This window comes from Drosophila melanogaster, chromosome X (genome assembly GCF_000001215.4).
Source record: "Drosophila melanogaster chromosome X".
In the NCBI taxonomy this organism is placed as follows: Eukaryota; Metazoa; Arthropoda; class Insecta; order Diptera; family Drosophilidae; genus Drosophila; species Drosophila melanogaster.
In genome coordinates, this window is record NC_004354.4 from 3087295 (window position 1) to 3110867 (window position 23573).

At 38.7% G+C, this 23573-nt stretch overlaps 1 protein-coding gene across 6 annotated transcripts in view; it reads left to right on the plus strand.

Annotated features, from left to right (window-relative positions):
- The window catches only part of kirre (kin of irre), a 394149-nt gene that overhangs the window by 346911 nt on the left and 23665 nt on the right, over positions 1-23573 (plus strand). For 2 of the 6 annotated variants that reach the window (NM_080320.4, NM_001272267.1), the window contains one exon: positions 12468-13024. The exons of 2 other annotated variants lie outside the window; for them this stretch is intronic. The gene's annotated coding sequence lies outside the window, so the exon portion shown is untranslated. Of the gene's footprint in view, positions 1-12255; positions 13025-23573 lie in introns of those variants that run through there. 2 more of the 6 variants (NM_001258576.1, NM_001258577.1) reach the window with 2 other exon arrangements.

Sequence of the window (23573 nt, forward strand, 5' to 3'; positions counted from 1 at the left end):
ATTCACTCTTAGATACTTTCAATGCAAGTATAAATATAATGGAAATTTCAGAAATTTCGAAACGCATATAAAGATTGTTTCGAGTGCTGTATGCCCCACCTTTGTGGAGCTTCCCCAGCTACAATAAAAAGCCACAGAAGCCTGTCACCAGGCACAATGTTTGACAGATGGACTTGCTAGCTGAAGCCGAGCTCATCTAATTTTTGGTATTTGTTCTCGCTGCCGCTGACGGGGGTTCCCAAAACCCCCCCCGCGAACCCCCCTGCTGCCGCATATTCCATTTTCGAAATCAGATTCGAATGCGCTACTCGTGGATGGAAAACCGCAATATGAATGAAGTTTTAATAGATGTCTACGGTGACACATTAAAGACCAGCCAAGCAAAAAGTGTTTTGAGTGGTGGGGGAAATAGATGACAATGGGAAAGAATAATGAATCGCGAGATGCAAAGATACAAAGATACAGAGATACAAAGATACATGGGATACAGGAAGATATATATATATATACGCGGCAGAGGCTGGCAATATGAAAGTACACGGGAATCACTCATATTTTACGACCCACACCACATCTGGCACTTTAATGGGGATTTGCTTGCAGCGGGCTTAAAAGATCATAAACGGCTGTACTCGCGGTGCGCAAAGTTCATAGTTCGTGGAATTATGTGGGACCAGAGATTGAATTTTAATTGGCTCGCGGCTTAAGAGTAACTGCATTTTATTGTAAACTCATTTTCAAAGAAAAACGGCCTGTGAAAGAGGGCGGCGCATACGAATTTCATTCGAATTTTTTATGGCCCAGCCATGGAAAATATGAAATCACAGTTTCACACAGACCAAAAACTAGTTGGTAATTAGAAATGCGGATGTTCAAAATCAAAATCGAAAATGAACACATATGTACATACATAGCTTGCATTTGCCACTGCGGATTTGTAATTTTTCACGTAATAACGGGAAATATTCCATATCGAAAATGAATCATTGTAGCGCCTTTTATCGCTGGCAAAGTTTTGAAAGTTAGTCACTTACCTGCGACTCAAACCATCCGCATTCATTTCACTTCTGGATCTCCGGCAACCTTTCACGTTGTTCGCCATAAACATAAAAGTTCCCTGCTTCCTTCCGCCGAGCAAATGGGGTGAGAAAAGGAGGGGGGGGGGGACGTGCAACTTTTGGCCGGGGTGTTGCCACAAAGAACCTGCATATTGTATTTATATTTTGTGATTTTAATGCGGCATTTTGTGGCTGCGGCTTTCACTGTAAGTGTGTGTTTTTTACACGTTTTACACTCAGCGAAAAAGTGTGCTTATGTGAAGAATCCTTTTTTTGCTGCATTGCACTTGTGCAAATGGTTTGCAATCAAGAAAAGGAGCCATTTTCTTTTAGCACAATGAATCCGCATGATTGATTAAGAAAAACTACATTTTGCTGCGTGTACATGTGCTCAACATTAGCAGCAACATTTTTATGACATAATTTTTGTGTTGTTCACCAGCAGAGAACAACAACAAAAAAAAAGGAAAACGGCTGGCAAAAGCCCAAAAAAAAGAAAAGGTGAGCCAACAGACAATCTGCATATGTGGGTACGGGGATTTACGGATTCCGCCGACAAACTTCTCTCCGGTAACTTCGATGACCCGGCAGGAGTCTGCACGGTACGGTATTCCCTGGATAGAGGCGCTTGCCTTGGACTCTTGTTTTTCCCCATTACCCACGCCCCGTGAATTGTAATTACAAGCATGTAACCTAATGACATGCCGCTGCCTTTGGCCCCAGCCCACCCATTCGAAATCTCCGTCAGATGGAGGCTATGTAACATATATACATATACCTTCGAAAGAAGGGAATCTCTCCTCCGTTTTTTTTTTTTTGGTCCTTCTTGTGGCTTAAGTGGAAAATGTTGTACAACAAAAATTGAGAGGGAAATGCAGGAAAGTGCGAGGTAAGAGTATATCATTGCTGGATTTTTATGCGACTCCATGCGAAGGATGAATGCCATGGGATGTTATTTTAAATTTCACATTACTTCGAATTTCGCAGGCCAAATTATAAATACTATTTAATGTGGCAGAAATAGTACAGTATTAAGCGAATTAAAACAGTGCGCCAGCATATGATTTAATAATTTCCCATCTTTACAATTTTTTAAGTCGCTTTAAATTCGCGGAATTGAAGTTGGAATTTACGAGTGAAATCAAAAATTAGTTAATGAATGAATTAACGACGACTGACATTGGCGACGAACGATGGAATCGTTATACGCAATAACCTCTGACCTCGGCCCATATTCCTTTGCAGACAGGACACAGCCCCTCATTAACACACGAAAAAGTAGGCGTCCCAAACTCCGCCAATTGCAGGTGTAATATTTCAATGTGCGTGGGCCTTTAACCCCCTACTGCCCCAGCTAAATTTATACTCCAGCTTGGCTTTACGTTGCAACAAATACACTGAGCATAGAGCAGAGTTTATCGCGTTTATTCTAGGCTTCACATATACATACATAACTCATTGAAAGTGAAAATCTTCACTAATTTTCTCACAGTGCAGGCAACGCACGGCGGAGGAGCTGGCTGGCGAGTTATGTGCAGCCTAGAAAACAGGCTGGAAAGAAAACCAGAATATAAACATCCAGGCCTTGTGGGTGGATGGGCTTTTTGTATTATCTTTTGAATTTATTACCTACAAATGTTATTTCTAGAACGTTAGACAACGCGCGCGTTCGCTGGAAGCTGAAGTTGCAAGTCGAGTTTTATGCGCGTTCATTAGGGGCATCATGACAAAACACCAAAAACCGAAGACTGAAAAATACGCACAAACCCAAAAAAAAAAAACAGAGCACACGAAAAAAAAAAGAAATGGAAAATTGTGCGAAGGCAAGAAGGAAAGCCGAGGCAAAAAAACATCATTAAATTTATGAGAGACTTTGGCCGGGCAAAACACGTAAAACAAAGCAGCTTTGGGATTGTGGGGATATACATATATATATATATATATATATATCCCGATATGGGACCCCAACTTTGGCATAATTATCCCAGGTGGTTCTTAGGCCAAAAACTAAGCATCTCAGTGGTTTTTCGGAACTTAACGCAAGCGAAAGTTTAGTTCAAGCCGCAGAAAGGCGAGAAGAAATGTTTTATGTGCACGTCTGTGATTTGGTGTATAAACTATTTGTTAATAGGTCAATTCAATATATAGTTTGTTTAGTTCCACTAGCGAGACACTTAAGATTTAAACATTTAATTAAGAAGAAGCTGCTCTTAACCCTTTTTGGCTTAAACCAAAAGGGCAGCCGAAGGCCAAACTGTTGCATTTCCGCTCATCTTGCCTTTCCGGTCTTTGACATTCACAACAGTTTTTCCCGGCAGGCGGTGGCATTGGTGAAGGGGGCGGGTCATGACAGTTAGTCATAGCATGTTTACACACACACACACACACACACACACACACACACAGGAACGAGTGAAAAGGGGTGAGCACTGTGGGTGGAAAAGCAAGACAGCGACAGCGACCATAATGGCGTCATAAAGATGATATCATAATTTCCTACTTTGCTTTCCTTTTTCCCCATTATTGTGCTGCGGTCTCCCTCACTTACTACACACTACGCTTTCTTGTCCGCTTCTCTATACCTACGTTTTTCATTTGCTTTTCCCGCTTTTCCTGCTAACTGTTATTTGCTTTGCCCGCATTCACAGTAGGCAATCGTAGTGAATGGAAACTAATCCAAGTCACCTTTCTAAAGTGTTCGGTTTTATTTACGATCATTATTTCAACAGGATTTTTCTTAATATGCCGTTTGATAATCCACATTTCAAGATTCCAAAATAAGTCAGCTAGGCCTTTTAATCCTTAATCTCATTCTTAGAACCACTTTCTGTGGTAATTTTCTCGACTTTTCACTGTACCTTTCCAATTTTCAGTTTTATTTTTCCATTTATATGTCCGCTGCTTGTTTAGCGTTTCTATTTGAATGGTGGCCAAACAATTCGTCAATATTTGTCAAGCCGTTTGGTCAAGGTGCCAGCTCCGCCTTAACCCCCTAAAGACCCCCCCCCCCACTCTTAATGTGCTTGCAAATCGTTCCAGGAAATTGAGTGAGCTGCACTCCAAGGAGAGGTAAAAAAGAAAAAAAATAAGAAATAGTAGAACACAAAAAACGCAAGCAAAATAAATTCCCTTCGTTTGGAAAAATTATATGAATAAATTTAATTTTATCAAGCGCGCACCAAGCTGGCGAAGAAAAAGGAAGCCAAGAAAAATCGGAAATATTTTGTACAACTAAACGGACCATGGACGCCGGAAAACCGGGAGATCCCCCCAATCCGGAAATACTATACGTTGAGGTCCTGCGATGTGGCTAGTGGGCAATGGTTAAATGCAGTGGAAAGGTCTCTGTCTTTCGCTCTTCAAACTTAGAATCTATTTAAAGGCGAACGTTCGCCTCAAGTGGCGGCTATAAAAAAAAAGTATTGCGGAATCTGGAATTACGCTTCAGATCGCGTTTTTAATGGTCTCTACTTGGAAAGAGCATTTCCTTTCAGTTTGTGGTAAATATTTGCGGCTTAAAATATTTTCTATAAAATTATGATCGTTAACATTATTTGCGAACGGAATTTCTAAAATGAGATACTACAGATTAAAAAAAAAATATTTATATATTTATTTGTACATTTATATAAATATAACATGAAAACGTTGCAAAAAATGCAAAGCTCTTAATTACCAATTAATGGTTGGCCAAGGCAAAGCTTTTACGACTCTTTCGTTTAGGCCATATTTCGTGTTAACATTTAACGCGCCCTAAAAGCAATACCACCCCCCACCCCCTTCACCAAACCACAAAATGGCCCCAACTTTAAGTTAATAAAATTTTATTTGCCTTTCATTTTCATTTACTTGAATTTTATTATTTTATTTTGATCATGCTGTTGGTTGGTGCGAGGAGAGGGGCGGGCAGTAAGCCAAATTGACATGAAATCAAATGAAGAAATTTTTATGAAGCTATTAAAGCGAACAACAACTGAAACGGAACCGAATAAATAAATAAGAAACTGCAAGGACCTCAAGGAGGAAAAGCCGCGAAGAAACATATTTGAGAATGGATGGACAAGACGGAAATGGGAATGGAAATGGGAATCAAATCAAATCAAAGTAAAATTAAAAAGCCATAAAAAAGCGCGCCTTAAGCCGGAAAAACAACACAGCAAACAACTGGCAATGTGACAATCTTAAATGGCCAAAGACAAAGACGAAACAATGAAAACGAATGGAAATTCGCATTATACATTATAAGACACAAGACACTTAATTGCGCATAAATTTGATGGTATAAATTTAATTCAAATTTGAATATATTATCATTCGAGTCGATAGGCTCTGATAAAATTGTAAATGCATTCGATTCGAAATAGAGACAAATATTTGACTAACATACTACACCAAAATCCAGTTGGCATATCCCTTTGCCGATGGAAACGCAAAGTTTCCCAATGAAATTGCCACCAAAAATTTACATTAACCCCATGGTGTGTGAACGTAAATATGTGCGCCAGCACATATCTCTTTCAGAATAATTAAATGCTAAAGTAGTGCCAGACTCCTCGAGGCGCTCCGTCGCTGACGCAGCGGGTTTTTGGGCGCTTTGCCGGGAAATGCCGGGAAATGCCGGGAAAAGCCGGGAAAAGTGTCAGCCTCGATGGGGTTAAATGGCAAAGAAACTGAAAAGGCACACACACTCAAATGAATTAAAATGCAATTGAAATATGGCAAATGGCATGCATGCGTCGGTTGTCGAGAAAACGGCTTGAAACTCTGATGTGTGGAAAATGTGAGGGAAATGCAACAAGCATTCGGTATTCTGCATTCTGCATTCTCCATTCAGCATTCGATGCAAAGATACTGTGGCAAGCTGAGCCAAATAATTCCGAAATGCTTTACTCTAAATGAAATTATATTATTAAAATATAATGTCTGATATAATATTTCACATACATACGTTTCAGATGTGCAAACGTTTTTCATTTTCACAAAATAATAAACGCAAAAGGATGACTGGGATGAATTGCATCAACAAATCGATTTTAACTTCATTCTTTTTTTTTTTAGTATTCATAGGTTTATTTGAAATAAAATGTAATAGTTTCTACAAACCAATCACGAACTTTTACTATAACAAATGAAGGCATTTGGATTCATTGATTAAATGTTTATAATTTATTAGCAACTAAGCGTCCAGGAATTGAAGTTTAATATTTTCCACTCAATCTATTATTCTTCGAGAGCTTATTAATATCGCACAAAAGACATCAATCAAATGGACAAATTGAAAATTATATTCACTGGACGGACGGGCTAGATACAAAATGAAGTATTGAAATATTGCCAAGATCATTTAATTATAAATTGGCGCATAATTAAAGAGCAACAATTGCGTGGACAATGGATGTCTCGTCGCCATGGGGAGTTTAAGCCAACACGCTTTTCCGCCCACCCACATTTTCAACCCCCAATTTCTCCTTGGTCCGAGCGATGTCTTAAGCTTTGAAAAACACTTCTTTGTGTCACTCTGGTATTTAACCTGAAGCTTTTGCCGCCAGTGGGTGGCTAATTGGAAATTTAAATGCCGCTTCAGCGCCCACTGATGCTGGCACGCCCCCAATGCCGCCCACGTAACGCTGCTGTGGCAACGTCTCATGTCTAATTAAACGTGAAAATCCTTGACCTTTGAACCTTTTGTCGGTTTGAGTTGGGGTAGCTTGGCTAGGGAAAATCTGCAGCCATCGAAAGAACAGGAAGTGAAATATTTGCGTTGGCATTGCTTTGACAGTGTTTGTCTGCACGCCGAAATGCACTGAGCGAAATGGATGATTGCTTGCGATATATTTGAGGCATTCAGCCTCTCTATACAATACTTTTGTAGGCCCATTTTTTGCGTGCAGTGTAGGCAGCCAGCCCCTTCTATGCTTGGCAGCGATGACAGTGGCTCATCTCACAAAACATGTAAAGGGGTAAGGAAAACATTTGCCATTGTTGTTCCAAATGGCGTCACTGGTGTTGCAGCAGCAATTGTTGAAAACGCAATTTCGATTCGGGTCGCCCTTCTCCTTCTTGTTCTTCATCATCATCAACATCATTGGGACCCTTCCCCTCACTTTTGTATTTTTGTATTTTCGTTCTGGTCGGTCCCCCGAGCCACTCGAATCGCATTTCAGTTGGAGTGTGAATCATTTCCGTTCGAATTTGGTTCATTGCATGATTTTCACATTATACTCGCAGTAAGAACGTGCAACGGCGGGGGCCAACAGGGGTTAAGATCTTGGCAGGACCCTCGCTTGATTGTGTTTTCCTTAACTTCTTTTCGAGCGCAATTATTGACGTGTGCCCCTTGCAAAAGAAAAAAAAAAAAAACGAAAGTAAAAAATAAGAAATAAAACGCCAACAATGAGCGACTTACAACCAGTCACGGTGCTTATTTTCCATTACAACTCCATTGATACTTAAGCAGTTTGCCTACCCTTTTTTTTTTTTTAAACAGTTGACTATGCCTGACTAGTTTCTACGAAATGAATAAAATGAATTTGTTGTAAAACTAGAAACGTTATTTCAGTTAATATTAATTTTTCTGGCTTAGAATCGATACTAAATACTAATGGATAGCACAACGTCTGCTACGATTTTCTCGCTTTTCTCCTCGCTCGTTTCTTCAGTTGGTATTATTTGCGCTCGAACGGCTTGAGTAGCATAATAATTGCCCTACTAGCGGCGGAAACGGAAGCGCTCATCACGCATCCCCTCCCCCCCCCCATTCCCTTCCACATTGGTCCTCTCGTTCGCACCCACTTGAGGCGAGCGTAAAAACAAAATTTTCGGCCTGACTAAATAGAAGTATCAACGCCGAAACTCAATTTCCAAACAACAACAAGCGGTGTGGCTGTACACAAATATATCAAACGCAAATACAATAACACGGGCATCAGGCGCTAAGAACACAAAACTTTAATATTTTCAAATTTTCTATTGAAATGCCAAATACAAATACAAAAACAAATCTCAGAAATGTACAAAAAACAAAAAAATGCATAGACCAACGGAAGTGCCAAGCATTACAGATTTTGTAGGCCACGCGATTCGAGGCTGTCAAACAGTGGACTGAATAACAGCAAAAAAAAAAATATTCATTTTATTTATTAAACTATGTTATTGAAAAGTAAAATCTTTTCAAACGATTTTGTACCAAAATTATCGGTATTTTGGGCACAACTTTGAAAATAACCGACCAAACTTGAAGTTTTATATCTCGTTAGACTCGTAATTATATTGCCAATCGATTGGCATTCAAAGAAAAATATTTTAATTTTTGTCCGTTTTTTGCAAAAAATCATGATGTTACCCCTTATAAAAAATGCAAAAAACGGTCAAAAATATATTTTTCGAAATCAGCCAGAATATGTTTAGTATTCTTTAAATGGATCATTAGCTGCACAAAGCAGTAAAAATTATGGCATTGTGATGCATTTTACCCAAGTTATGACAAATTTAAACCTCTAAGATAGCAAATTTCCATATAAATCGGATTACTGACTAAAAACGATTGCTTCCCATCCCATAGAAATAGTTTTCGATTAAGTTGATGTCATGCTAATGAAATACATCTTTTCGCTTTTTCAAATCGTTTTTAACCACTGTGCTTGAGGCGGCGCTTCTTTCCAATTTTCAGCTGTCATCGGCCACAAAATAACAAAAACAAGAGCGACTCGAACAACTGCAATCATAACAACACTAAAGAGGCAGAACACAAACAAAAGCGGCAACAACGTCGTAAAAGGGCAACCAAAATTGGAATTGAAAATGAAACTAGCAGAAGAATGTCAGAAAGAATGAAATGAGGGGGGGGAGGGGGTAGAACTTAGGGAAGAAAGATAAAAAATTCAAAGTCAAAACTGCTCGTATTCTGGATTTTCCGGAGTGCGGCAATTAGATTAAAGCTCCTTCCTCTCTCACTCTCTCTCTCTGTCTCTCTCACCCACGAAAGCCTTCCCTTTTGCGGATCGCATAGCGCTGTCTCTTTCGCGCCATTTATAGCCCTCTCTTTCGGCAGACAGCTTCCGTTGTTCCGCCCTCGATTATGCGGAAACAACTCGAAAGGCTCAACGACAGTGAAGATAGCACGAATGCAATGTGTTTCAAGTTTAAAAACAATTTTTAATCTTAATAAGTTCACTGTTATAGGTTTTTTATATGAATTTAATATTTCTTTTTTTTTTATATACTTTATAATCCCTTGACAGGTTAGTGTACATGTATTCCTAGTTCACTGTACCATTCATCTGCGGGGCTCATTGGCATTTGAAGCGTCTCGTGTTTCCGTCGCCCATCACTCTCTCTCTATCTCACTCTCACTCCAAATTTAGCCCCCTCTCTTTCACTGTCTAAAGTCGTTTGTCGTTTCCACTAAGTAAGTAATCCCGATAAATAAGAGGAAGAGGCGACCGAGCGCCAAACGAGCATCCAAAATCCCAGGAAATATGCACAAAAATGTACATAAATTCGTTTGCAAGAGGGGTGGCGGTAGGGGTTTCTCTCCAAACTGATCCACATGGACACGTGTGTCCCGCTCGGCATCGCAGCGTGCGTCTTCTATCCGTCCCTGTCGCACCGCCCAGGTTCACGTATGACGCTCTCGCTTCGTCCGCATCTCGGCATACCGCTCAACTACCTCATCTGCCGTTCTTGGCCATTCATTCCCATTCATTCAACGCTTCATTGCTGCGGTAATTGCTTCCAAATGCTTAAACGCTTGCATTGTTGTTATCCCCCGGGACACTGAGCGAAAATCTTCATCAAATAATTTCAACATTTTTCACTTCTAAATTGCATTGAAACCTAATCTTATATTTGTTAAATCTTCTTATGCAAATAGTTTGCGATGCATATTCTATGTCCTGTCTCGCATTTCGATCGGCGAATTTCTCGCAGTGCACTCTGATTTCTTGGTGTCGTCCCCACTCAGCACTATCTCTTCCGACTTCCAGTTTTCGGTTTCAAGTTGGGATGTCCAACATGTGTCGTCGTCATTGATTTGTTGTTGATGGGCATGCGACGGCTGCTGAGCTGTGCGAGTGCGACGGGGCGAATGGGCCGATGGGGCGATGGACCGGGACATCGGCTGTCTCGTTCTATTGACATTCGTCTGTCACAACCCAGAAATCAAAATTGGGGGGAAAAAAAAAAGAAAAGCGAAACGAGATCCCTGGCCCCAAAAATTTCCCAAAGACGCCCCTTTTTGTTGTTTTTTCGGTTCTGGTGCAGGCATTTTTTTCCACTTTTTTTTTTTTTTTTTTTTTTTTGAGAGGCGTTACTCGTAAATTTTGGCTTAAAAACATTTCGCACTATCGAAGATAAAAACGCAGGGCACTGAACAAAAATGTGGCTATGTTGCAGTGCCCAAAAAATGAAATTTTCTTAAATTCTTTCAAGACTTAAAATGTGAACTTAAGGAAATAAAAGTAGCACTCACTTCAAACCGAATTATAAGTGGAGTGTGTGTGTGTGTGGATGTGTAAAGAAGTAAAGAAGTAAAGAAGTGGGCGGTGGGCGGTTCGTGGGTGGGTTTGGTATGGAAAGTTCTCAGTTGCATTCTGGGCCAGCTTTTAATTATGGGCCTGGCCTTTGTTGTAAACATCTGTTGTGTCTTCTTCACATTACCTCCTTTTCCACTCATGTTCTTTTTTGCATGCGCATTTTATTTAAATTTTTAACCCCATTCCCAATCGCAGGGGAAAATAAGAGAGCAGCAGCAGCAGCGTGAATTGTCAATAGTTCTTCGAACTGGAAAAACTGGAGAAAGGGGGAAAAGCGCTTTTCAAGTGCTTTGTCACGAGATCACAGTGGGAACTCGGATGCTGTCAGGCAGAACTGCTGCAAATATGAATAACAAGCTTAAAAAAAAAAAAAAAAAATTAAAAATTTTAAATATATTTTTTTTTATTCAAATTGATCCGCGAAACACTTTTGTTAATGTGAGTTAATGTTTTAGACACCAAATGACATAAAACTATATATGTATTAAAGCCCTGCTTGCTGTAAAGATTACAATTAAATTAATTTCTTTAAAAATTATTAAAATCTGAACAATTAGGATATATTACTTTTTAGTAATATAAATTAGTAAAAACAACCTTGCGATGCCCACTGTGTTTTCGCAGCATTTGGGTGACCCATTCTCCGGTGGAAATGGAAGTGGCAGTGGGACTCTTTATGCCAGTTTGTCTTATCAATGTCAAGAGTTCGCCTTCACATATAACACTTTTTCCCCCGCGGAGGATGTCGCCTCCAATATATGACTCCACCTAGGTGTACAGTCGAGTTCAAGCAATTAGCATAGTAATGAAAAAACTAGTATGTAAATAAGTGGACTCAATTAAGTCAATCTTAAATAACCTGGTTTTAACTTTAAATTCTTGCAGTTCTGGCGGAATGCAAGTTATAAACAAAAATTCATCATTTGCTAGCGCATTGGTTGGAGTTATAGTTTTTAAACTTCTGTATATATTTATATTTATAGTTTTACACACATTGCGATGTGGGCCATGCTGTTGGCGCTGTCACTTTTGTGTGGCACTTCCGCTTATTTTTTTTTTATATTTTTTTTCTTTTTTTGTCGGAGCTGCATCTGCCGGCCACCAATCAAGATTTTAATGCGTCGGGACCGATGGCTAATTTATGCCGGGCTATAATATCACTTAAGCCCCCCCCCCGATATCTTTGCGTGTACATATGCAGGAGGCCCCCAAAAAAAAAAAACGTTGAGCTGTTACCGAAAGCAGAACTGTTATATCCTTAACATAGAAGCCGACAGCCAACGACGACCTGGTTTTTAAGCACGAAGCTGCCTTCGTTTCACTTCGTTTAAATTTAGTACAAAATGCTAGCAGGGCTACGCATAGAGAGAGAGAGAGAGAGAGAGGGACATGCCGCGGAGCGAAAGAGAGGGAGCAACGCTCGGGTATTTTATTTTTAGCATGCAGTACGGCACGCGAACTCCACTTTTTGGGAACACTTTTCTCATGCCGTGCGACTGTGGGAGAGGGGGTCCCAAAACGGGAACAGTTTTCCCCCCCAACGTAAAAGCATTTCACATTGTTTTTGCATGCGCGTGTGCCTCTGTTAACGTCGACGTCGACGCCAGCTGAGATGCCACCGCACAGCGACGGCCAAAGAGCGATTTTCCTATAACAAGTTTTTAGTACGTGTTCCGATGTCGAGTAATTCGGTTGCGTGACGCTCGCAGCAACAAAAAGCCACAAATACAACAACAAAAGCAGCAAACACAACATAAATTTAAATAATAAAACAGCCCCACAATCAAATATCATCGCATCACAATGAAATAAACAACTATCGCATAATGCCAGCAACTAAATTTTTTTAAAAGTGCAATCTGTGTTTTGTTCCTAGAATTAATCAAGTCGATAATTTAAGTCACCAGAAACCATGCCACAAAATAATCGAAAATAAAATCCTCAAAAAATATTTACAAAAATTCTAAAAAAAAAAAAAATCATTAAAAAATCCACAATAAATCTCAACATAACAAAAAAAAAATTAATTACTTTTTTTTGTTATTGTGCGTGCCTGTGTTATTGTGTGTGTTGGCCAACTTCCTGTGCAACCGGTCTGCAAAAGAGAAATATCCAGCCCATTCATTCAGCATCCGACGCTAGTTGCACCTGCAACAAAAAAAAAAAAAAAAAAATACGCAACACAACTAAAAAAAAAAAGGAAAGAGAAGCGTTTTCTAGAAGTAGAAGTTGGCGACATAAACCCGTTTCTTGAGTGGGGGAAACAGCAGCGCCTCCAAGGCCAAACACGATATCACACTTGGTCACAACAACAACAACAACAACAACAACAACAAAAGCCACCTCGCAGGACCGCAGAACACAAAAAAGCTGAGAAAAAAACACACAGCAGCTAGCAACTTTCCACATTTTTCCTGGGCATTTTCCTTTATGGTAAGTCGCGTTTAAAGCACTTAAGTGATATGCCAAGACTTGTGGTGTATGAAACTTATTAAATGTTATCTTCAATTCAATTCGCACTAAGCTCTAGTTAACACAATTAATATTTTATCTAATATTTGTAAGCACACTATTTAAATTTAAATTTTAAAGCACATAAATTGCTTGGTGATGCCTGAAAACCGTGTGACTCCAGCTTGAAACATTTTTAGTTTTTTTTTTTTACGTATTGCAATTGCTTCAAGGAGCTCTCACAATGTTTGTTTTATGTGCGATGGATGAACTTAAAAAAAAAGCCCAGAGGGTCTGGCAAGGGTTAAGAGGTCTGAGCTGGGCTCGAGGACTTTTACTTAAGACCGAAAAATGTTTCTCCTTCATATTTGATGCAGCTAAGTATGCTATGCTTTATTTTCCCTGCGAGCTTTTCCTTTTGTTTAACTTGCATTTGGAGGGGGGGGGGTGTGGTAAGGTGTGTGGCTGTTGCTTGAGTGCAAGTGAAATCCAAGCCCGGCCAATCATCAGTCAATCCATCCATCAATCAGTCAATCAATCAATGCAAAATGACTTGGAACTTTGTTTTCTTTATTTTTTTTATGTCATATGGCCGTGGTATGTACATAAATGGCGAAAATGTTTCAAGTCAATTAGGCAAGTCGCCCACGTCATAAGTGTGTGAAAAAAAAAAATAAGAAATGAGGTTGAACGTTTTTCCCGGAGGTCAGAGGTCGGATTCCGCTTCCGGACAGCGCTAATGGAATGACCAAAACTGCCAGACCTTCTCCACAACGGAGCTCACTCACTTGGGTGTGCTGGCTTACAAGGGCCATTTATTTATGTTGACTTAATATGCATAATTATTTAGTTGCTTTATATTTTCATTTAACGCTGAGTCTGCACAAGCTAATTAAATAGTTTGACCATCTCTCTCTCTCTTTCTCTTTTGAGTACACTGTGAGTTTTTGTGCCTAACTATTTTACATGTAATTAGTACTATACATGATAATTTTCAACTATCTTTGTAACTATCCTTAGTTATTTGTATGCCACTTAAACAGTTCCAAGCTGGCTGGTTAAAAAAAAAACAATACCAAGCTTCTCGTTTTTGCGGAGATGACCTCTGAACAGATGGGATTTGATTTCGCTTAGATTCCCGTGCAATTTAATTGTAGTTTGCGAGCGATTCGTGCGAAAGTCGGTGAAAAACCGCTTCGCGTTTCCCACTCCATTAACTTTTTAGCCAATTGCCAAAAATGACAAAAGACAACAGCAACAAACAAAATTCTTGTTTGCCAATCAAATTTTTCAAGTGAAGACCACAACAAAGCAACTGGCGAGGAAGAACGGGTAATAGCGACAACAGCAAAAAAAAAGGGGTGGGGGATTGTGGAGAGGGGGGAGGTGGGGAGTATTTGGAAAAATGTGGGTGGAAAACCTCAACAAACCAGACCAAAAATATTTCTCTCTTCTCCTTTTTTCTTTTTTTTTTTTGGTGTTTCACTTTTTTTCGCTCTTTGAGTCATAAAATTTCAGATTTTTTTTTTTTCAAGTCAAAACTTTTCTAATCAAATTAAGAGTAAGGCAAATGTGGTAGGTGGCTGTGGGCGGGATGAGGGCGTGGCAGTGTGATGCTGTGAAAGTGAAAATTATCTAAGTCAATTTAAAGTCCAGCGAGATATTTAGTGTACAGTGCTGTTCATCAACTTTGGTCGAGTTCTCAAATAAAATATATTTTCTTTGTAATAAGTTAATATATAAAGTATAATAACTTTATACGCTTAGATTTGGGCAAACATGTAGTTCTTCAAAAAATTGACAAATACACACAGATGACTTTAATAATCAAAAAAAAATATATATATATACGAAACTGAAATGTGGAACAATAAATCCAGCGCCATAGCAAATGGAATCCGTAAAAGTGCACACAACTTCACAGACTTCTCAACTCTGATCCCTTTGCCAGTGATTTAACGACGTGAAACGCACTGTGCTGCCCCATAAAAATGTTCATCATCATTTGTTGCTTCGCCCAACTGCAAATGGGCAAAAGTTTACACATCTCAATGACCTTGGGTACCAGGGGAAAAGAAAAAAAATACCCAACAACACCCACCACTCCCACCGTCAAAAAAAAAAAAAAACATATTTATTTATAAATACGATGCGAAAAGCGAAACGGGAAAAAATAGAAAAGTTTGCTGCATAAAACTGAATTACCGGAAATTGGCCAACAAAATAAAAGGGAAATAAACGGCAATGCGAAAAAATGCTGGAAGCCCTTGGTTTTGGCCAAAAGTAGGTGGCCAAAATGGAGAAGGAAACGGAAAAGTTTTTTTTACCTACTTTGAAAAGCGGGAAGAAAAGCTTGGCAAAAAGTGAAAAATACTCACGAGCAATAGGTACTTATATAAATACATAATACATAAACATAAACAAGAAACTAGTGCCAAACTTTGTTACAAAAGTACGATTGAACCAAATCAGTCTTGAAAAATTCAGCTTTTAACTATCGATGGGTATTTATATTTATGCTATTTAAATAGCATAACTATTATTGTAAAAGGTATATTAAGTAGAATAACTAAATATTAAGTAAAATTGCAACAACTGAACTGTGCTGCATACAAGTAGAACTAAAGTTGTTCCTTTCTTTAAACAAGTTGTTAGATGCCAAGGCCTAATGAAACAAGAAACAATGAAATTATGGCTTTAACTTCTGCTTTTTCTAGCAGCGCCATAATTTCAGCATTTTCTTGAATTTTCATTTAAATTTGCGTGCCTTTTTTGCGGCTCTTGATGCTTTTTGTTGTAATTGCAAGTGCGCCACTTGCTTTTGACACCTGCTTTTCATTGGGTGGCTTTGCAGGGGTGTGGCAATTGCCGACGGGGTGGGGGGTTGGGGTCATTTATTATGGCCAGCTTCTTGGCTTCACCGAAAACCCACTACCACTCCACCCGCCCATTTTTCCTACGGCTCTCTCACACTTTTCTTTTTCTTCTTTTTTTTTTGCTGTTGCTGGCTGTCGCCGTTTGTAATTGACATGAAAATTTAATACCATAATTTTATTTTGCACTTGGCCTACACTCCACGCCCACCGCCCACCTACCGCCCACCGCCCACGAACGCCTGGTGTTTGCCTTTGTGCTTTTTTAGATTAGAAAAGTTTGCGTCCTTGTTTGTAATTTTTATTTTTATTTTATGTATACATTTAGGTTGCTCTTTTTCTTGTTTTCCTCTACGCCTATGCAGGCTGTGAAAAGCTGTGAAAAAGGGCAAAGTTTTCGGTCAGCTCTTGAGTTTTTAAAGTGAACAAAACTGCAGTTTTCCCTTTTTCTACGCATTTTTCCGGCTGGCTCAAAATCAATCGAATTGTATTGATCTTAAATTGTATTTTACGCTTTTTTTAATTTCTTCAAATAAACCTATTAAAATGCAATTTAAAATCCACAAAATTTCCACTAGTTTCGCAAATATCCATACTTAATTATTATTAAAGCAAAAAGTGGACTCCAATTGAGTTGAGTTCGTCTCACTTAGCTTAATTTTCATTTATTTGCAGGGGAGCATTTTCATTTCGCTCTGCCGTTGTGCAAATGTTCCACCTTATTTTTTTTTTCCGGCAGGGCTTTCTTTCTTTCCTGATTTTTGGCATGTTTTTTAAGGTTTTTTGTTGCCCGAAGTTTGTGCCTCCATTTGAGCAGAAAATCGCGTCGCTTGCTGCCGGCGCTTTCTGCATTTGAATGACCTGGCAGCGAGAGAGCATGCTTAATAATTCAATTCATAGGCCCAGTCACGAGAAGGAGTCACGGAATACAAAACATATAGCACACACAGATACATACCTCTATGTATATATATATATGTATATATGTATCTGTATCTTTGGGCACATAATGGTGCAGGAGAAACAAAACCGAAACAAAACAAAGGCAAAAGGCAAAAGGCCGGCACTGAAAGATGTTGGCCACTCATCCTTCGTTATCCCTGAAGGGCCATGGCATCCTTAAACAGAGTGACACCGTCCAGGAAAGCGAACAGGACAGGCAGGTTGTCCTGCCCTTGCCCATTTCACCTTCACATTAGAGGCAAACAAAATGTGAAACAAAAAAAAAAAAAAAAAAAAAATATTTTACTTTCTGCCGCTGTCTGTTTCTGCTGTTTGCCCTCATTTGCATATACAATTTTTATCCAACCAAGCTACAAGCGTTTATTTGCCGACATCCCGACCATGTTCCTCTGTCCATCTTATGCACAAAACAGCAAAAAAAAAGTAAACGAAATCGTTTTCAAAAAACAAACTCTTGAGCATCCTGAAAAATATCAGATATCAAAACAACTTGATTGAGAAATCACCTAGCATTTAAGTGAGCAAAATAACCAATGAATTTTATAGAAGATTGCCTAAAATGTGTTAAGAAACTTGCTATTTAAATATTTCAACTTATTCACAAATGTTTCCTTTTTTTTTTTTACTCATACTCAATATGCAAAATACTCATATTTTTTAGGCCCACTACATGGCTGACTTATGTGTATGTATATTTCTATGTTTTTGTGTGCCAGACAAACAGACAAACATCGAGTGGTGGTAAATTCTTGCTCATTTGTAGCTGGAAAATTGCTTTGGCTTGCAGCCTGGCCGAAATTTAATTTGCCTAAAATTGTTAAATGAAGCCAAACTTCAGGCGCAGACAGGCGCACACAGCTCAGTTTGTACTTGGGCTTTGTTAATTTAGTTATGCTTCAAGTATTAAAAAGAGATTTTTGAGCTCATTGAGCTTCATGCAGAACCAGCTAACTATTTCCGCTTTCTCGAAATGTTGTGTGCGAAAAAAAAATGCAACTATGTGTTAAAATGGGTTAGAAAAGAAAGAAATCGAAACGAAAATATTAATTACAGCACTAACCTGGATGTAGTACTTGATTTTCCAGGACGACTTAAACTTGATAATTTCTTTGCCTAACTGGGATGCTGATCTCAGCCAATTCAATTTACTTCCACTATGCTATAAAGCACGCCTCAAATGCCAGTGTGACTATTCCAATTTATCCTGCATACAGTATGACCATGTCATGCAACATTTAATACCAGAAATATAGCCAGATGAGCAATACTAATTAATTAAAACCAATAATCATTTCAAATATGTAAGTGGTGTGAAAAATTCGAAGCTTCATCGGTGCTCATGATTAAAGTATGCAAGTTAAGGGGGGCCAAAAAAAAAAAAAGGAAAATAGTCTTGAGGACCAGTCAAAAGCTGGAAAATGGAAAATGGTGCTAGGCCAACCCGTTGACTATCCAATCACTTACTCCACTCATTCATTCATTCGCTCATTCATTCATTTCGGACTCTAGCTCGGACTCTCGGGTCGACTTTGCATTTAAATCAATTTAAGCGTTTTACAGTCAGTTGAACCTTTTGTGCTCCATGTCATGTGCACAACGACACACCGACACACACACACACACACACACACAAACACCCGCACACAGGAAAACCCACAGGCATAGAAACGGAAAAATGAAATGGGAAATGTGGGTGGTGGAGGTGGGAAAGTGAACGGTGGCTTCCAAACTGCACAGCAAAGTCGACCGCAAAAATAGTGATGGCTTGAGGAAATAGAAAATCACCAAATAGAACGCTTACGAGCGGTATTTTTGTTTTCAAACATTTCCCAGCTAATAATAAAAGAATTTCCATTGAATTTTCAACATTCTTACAGTAGATATTCAATAAAAGGTATACCTATACTATATAGCTATGTGAATCTGAAGCTCACTGCCCATAATTTCCAAACAAATGGTATGCTTATGGTTTTGCTGATTGTTATGCAACAGTTCGACTACGATATTCATCGAATGTCGGTCGATTCGCCAGCTATTGGCATTTCGCATTTCGTAAGCTCATCACGTGCTCATCTCTGAAAAGAGAGAGATGGCTGTGCGGAGCAAGAAAGAGATGGATAGCAGCAGCAAATTATGCAGACACTTAAATATGCCATAAAATTATTCGAATTCTGCATCAATTCTTTGCATTCGTATTCCTACGTACGTTCCGGATACCCAAACCCTTTTATTTTTGCTTTTGTTTATAACTCGAATTTTATTTATTTTTGCCCAATTCGCAGAAAAATATGTGAAAACTTGTGTCTACACTTGCAGGTTTCTTATTGAAATGGAAATTCAAAGACCTTACAACACTTGGCGCACGAAAATTATGCATCGTTTCAACCTATTACAAAAAAAAAAAAAAATAATAATAATAAAAAAAAGCGTAGAATTTTGAAATGAACCTTAGTAAGCAAATGGCAACTTAAATTCTGGCGCTTAACAGATTTAAAATGATTTTTTGTGCTGTGGCAGCAAACGGCGGCGGCAGTGATGATGATTATTATTATTATTATTATTTTTCCTGGCACGGCTACTTTTGTTAAACCCAAACAAGCGTGTGAAAATTGCAGCTGTGTAGGGAAACGCGAAACAGGATGCAGGACACAATGGCTGTGTGCGTTGTCCTGGCAACAACAATTGTCACAATTGTTAAAAATTTATAATGATACTACGAACTTTTTATGTCCGTCTGCGCACTCGTGTAAAATATTAAGGCAGCCCGCACTAACAAATTTGTGAAAACATTTATTCACTCCGCATTATGCACACACACACACACACACACACACACATGCATATATGTATGCAACAAAAACGCGAGCAGTATTTTTTTTGTGCGAAAATTAAATACAAATGCAATTTTTACAGTCGCACTGTGTCAACAACAACACCCGCCGTCCAAAATGGCATCTCCTTTTCTTTAATTCGCTTTGCTGTTTCGTTTTAATGAATTTGTATATGTATATATGTGTTAAACACATTTCAGTGCCACAAAATAATGGCAACATAAAAAAAAAAAAAACAAAGAAAAAAAAAAATGGTAACAAAAAGACAGAACAGAAAATGGCAAATGATAATGAGACGGAGTGGCAGGAAAAAACGGAAAAACAAGTTAGCTGCACAAACAGGTTGCATTTTAAGAAAATTACAATTATTTCGCAGAATAACAAATACGCGCTGTTATACAAATTATTTGTTTATTTTACTTAAAGCATTACAAAGGCAATAGACATACATGCATAAATGCATACATCTCGTTTTCATTCAACACGATTAAAACATGGAAAACAAGTAAAAGCCAAAATAGTAACACATCACTTTCATTAGCGCCAAAAATCAATTGATTTGCATGCCGATCTGATTTGACCACAATTGAATCGATTAGCAATCCCTCAACACCTTGCCGCTAATTGCATTCCCTGTAACATTCTGCCGAATGCCGAAACAACAATTAATTAAAAAATGCAATAAAAAAAAAAAAAATAAAAAAATAATTAACTTTAATGCGCGTATGGATATTAATTGCTAAGCAAGCCATAATATGTACATCGGCATGCTGATTATAAATATTTGCGCATCGAAAAATATTCGAAACTTGGCTTCATTCATTTGCGATTTGCCGATTGCTAGTGTTGCAAAACCACATCGGCGCACAATTTGCGATGATTAATACGGAACAAACGGTGAAAGCGGCGAAATTCTGTGCGGTGGGCAGCAAATTGAAAACCCAATAAAACACTCAATTTATTTAAATTGCATACGATTGACAATCCGCACAATTGAGCGCAGATGCACTCGAAGAAAAGCTACCTTAAATCGCTATGCTATTTCACCCATACCATCTATAAAATCGTACAAAAGTCTATTGTTTTATATTTATGTTCACTATTATTTGCAAAATGTATTATTGTGATTTCAAATAACTAGAATATTTGCAAAAATTAGCAATTGCCTGGCTGAACTAAATTTCCGTGTCATATTATTCCATTTCACGGGGCTCTTCCTTTTTTCGGCAATGAAATTTGTGTGTGTTATATGTACATGTGGTATGTACATATGTACATGTATTATATATACATGCATATAGCTGATTAGTTAAACAGGACACGTAACGCTTACCACAGCAAAAGTGACAACAACAAGCGGCGTAAAAAAAGAAAAAACACTCGAATATGAATGACAAGCGGAATACAAAATGCGCGAAAAGAGACAACAGAAAAATGGGCAAATAAAAATGTAAGCAAATCAAAAATTTTAGGGCAATCGGGAAAGCTGCAAAAAATACAAAAAAAAAAAAAAAAAAAAAATACAAAATAATCCTCAAGAAAATTGTGCGTTTTCACGAGGCGGAAAACGCTGATTGGGGCAAATTTCCTCTTGACCGAGATTCGGGATTAGAAAAAGAAAAGAATATACAAGCTATTAAAAAAAAAAAAATGTGAAATGAGCTCCATCAATTCCATTAAATTCTGTATTCTTCAAATGGGAAATTTAGTCAAATACCATTGGTTTTCAATTCATTTACTCAAACTTGCGCGCACCTTTAACCCATGTTACTTTTTCGCTAGCATCTTGTTCTTTTACCTATCGCAGAATTCCCCGCAACTGCGGCAATTAGTGGGCGTATTGGGTGGCCACTCCCCCTCCCCCTCCCCCCGGCGGACTACGCCCCCAGCATCCCATTTGTCATAAAACATAACTCAGCAATTGCCCATGCTCCAATGAGTCCACGTACGCCCATCAATTGTCGTTTTTATCAGCGTACCATGTCGCGAAATGTTGAATTTGTTTTTGTTGTAGCATACACTCAGCAAAAAATATGCTACGAATGCTGTAGCATAGTTAGCAAAGCATATAAACTATTAATTGTTATAAATTAATTAATATATTTGATATTTTTGTGGGCTATCTTATATAAATTGTTATTTTTTTTTTTTAATTTTTTCCCCATTTCTTGCAGTGTCTTTATTGCTGGCTTTTCGTTTATTTTACTCGTCCTCCTAAAAGTGGGCAACAAAAAAGTGGGCGGCAAGTGGGGCTGTGGAAACAAAGTGCGTATTATTGACGCCCCAGTCTTCTTTGCTTCTTTGTTGTAGAAGTTACAGGGTATTAAAAAAATTCAAAATGCATGCGCAGTATTTTTGCGCTTGCAAAGATTAAGTTCTTTCTGGCGCAACAATTGATGAACCAAAAACGTTCAAAATGAGCAAAATAGCATTGATATTTTTTCTTATTTTATTTAAGTTTTGTGCAATTGTTGCAAATATTGCAAGTGCTGCTGTTGTTTTTCTGTCTATCTGCAGTTTTCATCGCCCTCATCTTAACTTGGCTAATCAAAAGCTTACTTGTGTGTTTTTCTGCGTGGGCTTCTTTGTCTGCTCCGTTTGATTTCAGATCAAAAGCTGCCAAGCTGAAAAAGTTAAATATGTCGAGCGGTTACTTTTGATTTTGACATGTGTGTGTGTGTGGGAGCTGCTATTGTGGCATTTTCCGATTATTCAAATTAAAGCCGCCTGCAAGGCACATTTTTGAGATAAAAGCACTTTTTAACAGCTGGTTATAGATAAAGAGTTTCTTTAGTTTTTTTTTTTGCTGATATTGAACAAAAGTTCAAACTAAACTAGAATTTAACGTGTAAAACTCATTGCTTGACTTGGTTGCATTTAATTTATTAGCACTAGTGCATTAGTGTTTTTTTTTTTTTGCAAATTGCATTATTCGGCATGGCTTGTTTTCAAAATGTTCGTCGCTCGAACGTCGCTTGTGTAAAGCGAAGAATATTGCCATGTTTCCACATATCTGAATGCTCATTAATAATTGCAGTTATGGCAAAAATAGAGCAGACTGTAGCCATTAGTGCATGGCCGCCTCATTCTCCCGACGGACTCATGAAATTCAAAACTATCTCCGCCAACTCACCCCTTTCTATATTTTCCTATTTTCCAACTACTCAGTTGCCCCTCAATTTATAAACCCCCTCACCCCAGCTGATAAGGATGTTTAAAGTCGTGGCTGGGGCGTCGTTAGTTCACCGTACCCCTGCTGCCATTTGTCGCCCAGCCGTGCTGGCATGCCACATGCCACACTATATGACATACCCCATTGCGTATACGCAATATTTCAGTGTGCCAGCAACCTCGAACACAAATGCAGAAAACGCATAGGAGGGTCTGTGCTAGCTGAAATGTTTGGGCTGCTATCTGTTTTAGGCCTGGTTATCATTACCCCCCCCCCCCCCCGCAACAACCCACCATCCCCCCTATCTCATATTTTTGCCCACAAGAAAGGCAATGCGTTTTCTGTCTTGTCATATGATTCAATGAATTTTTCACACAGCACGAGGGTATTGCCAAAAGGGGCTTCATTCAGTGGGCATGCACTGAAAGAAAGAAAATCTAATGCTGCAATTGTGAAAGCATTCGGCAAAAATGTGTACAATTTTAAAACAAAAACCAATCCAATGAAATCGGAATATTTTTTTCTCAGTGTGACGATGTCCTGGCCAAATAGCATGACAAATGTATGCAACTCGGCAGGAGCGAGGCTCCAAAGGACGAAAAGGGAGATCGCTTGTTACATGCGAAGCCAAAAAACATTGCAACCCAAGAGCAGAGCCGGGACAAAACGGGGGCTTCCTGTTGGCCACCCAA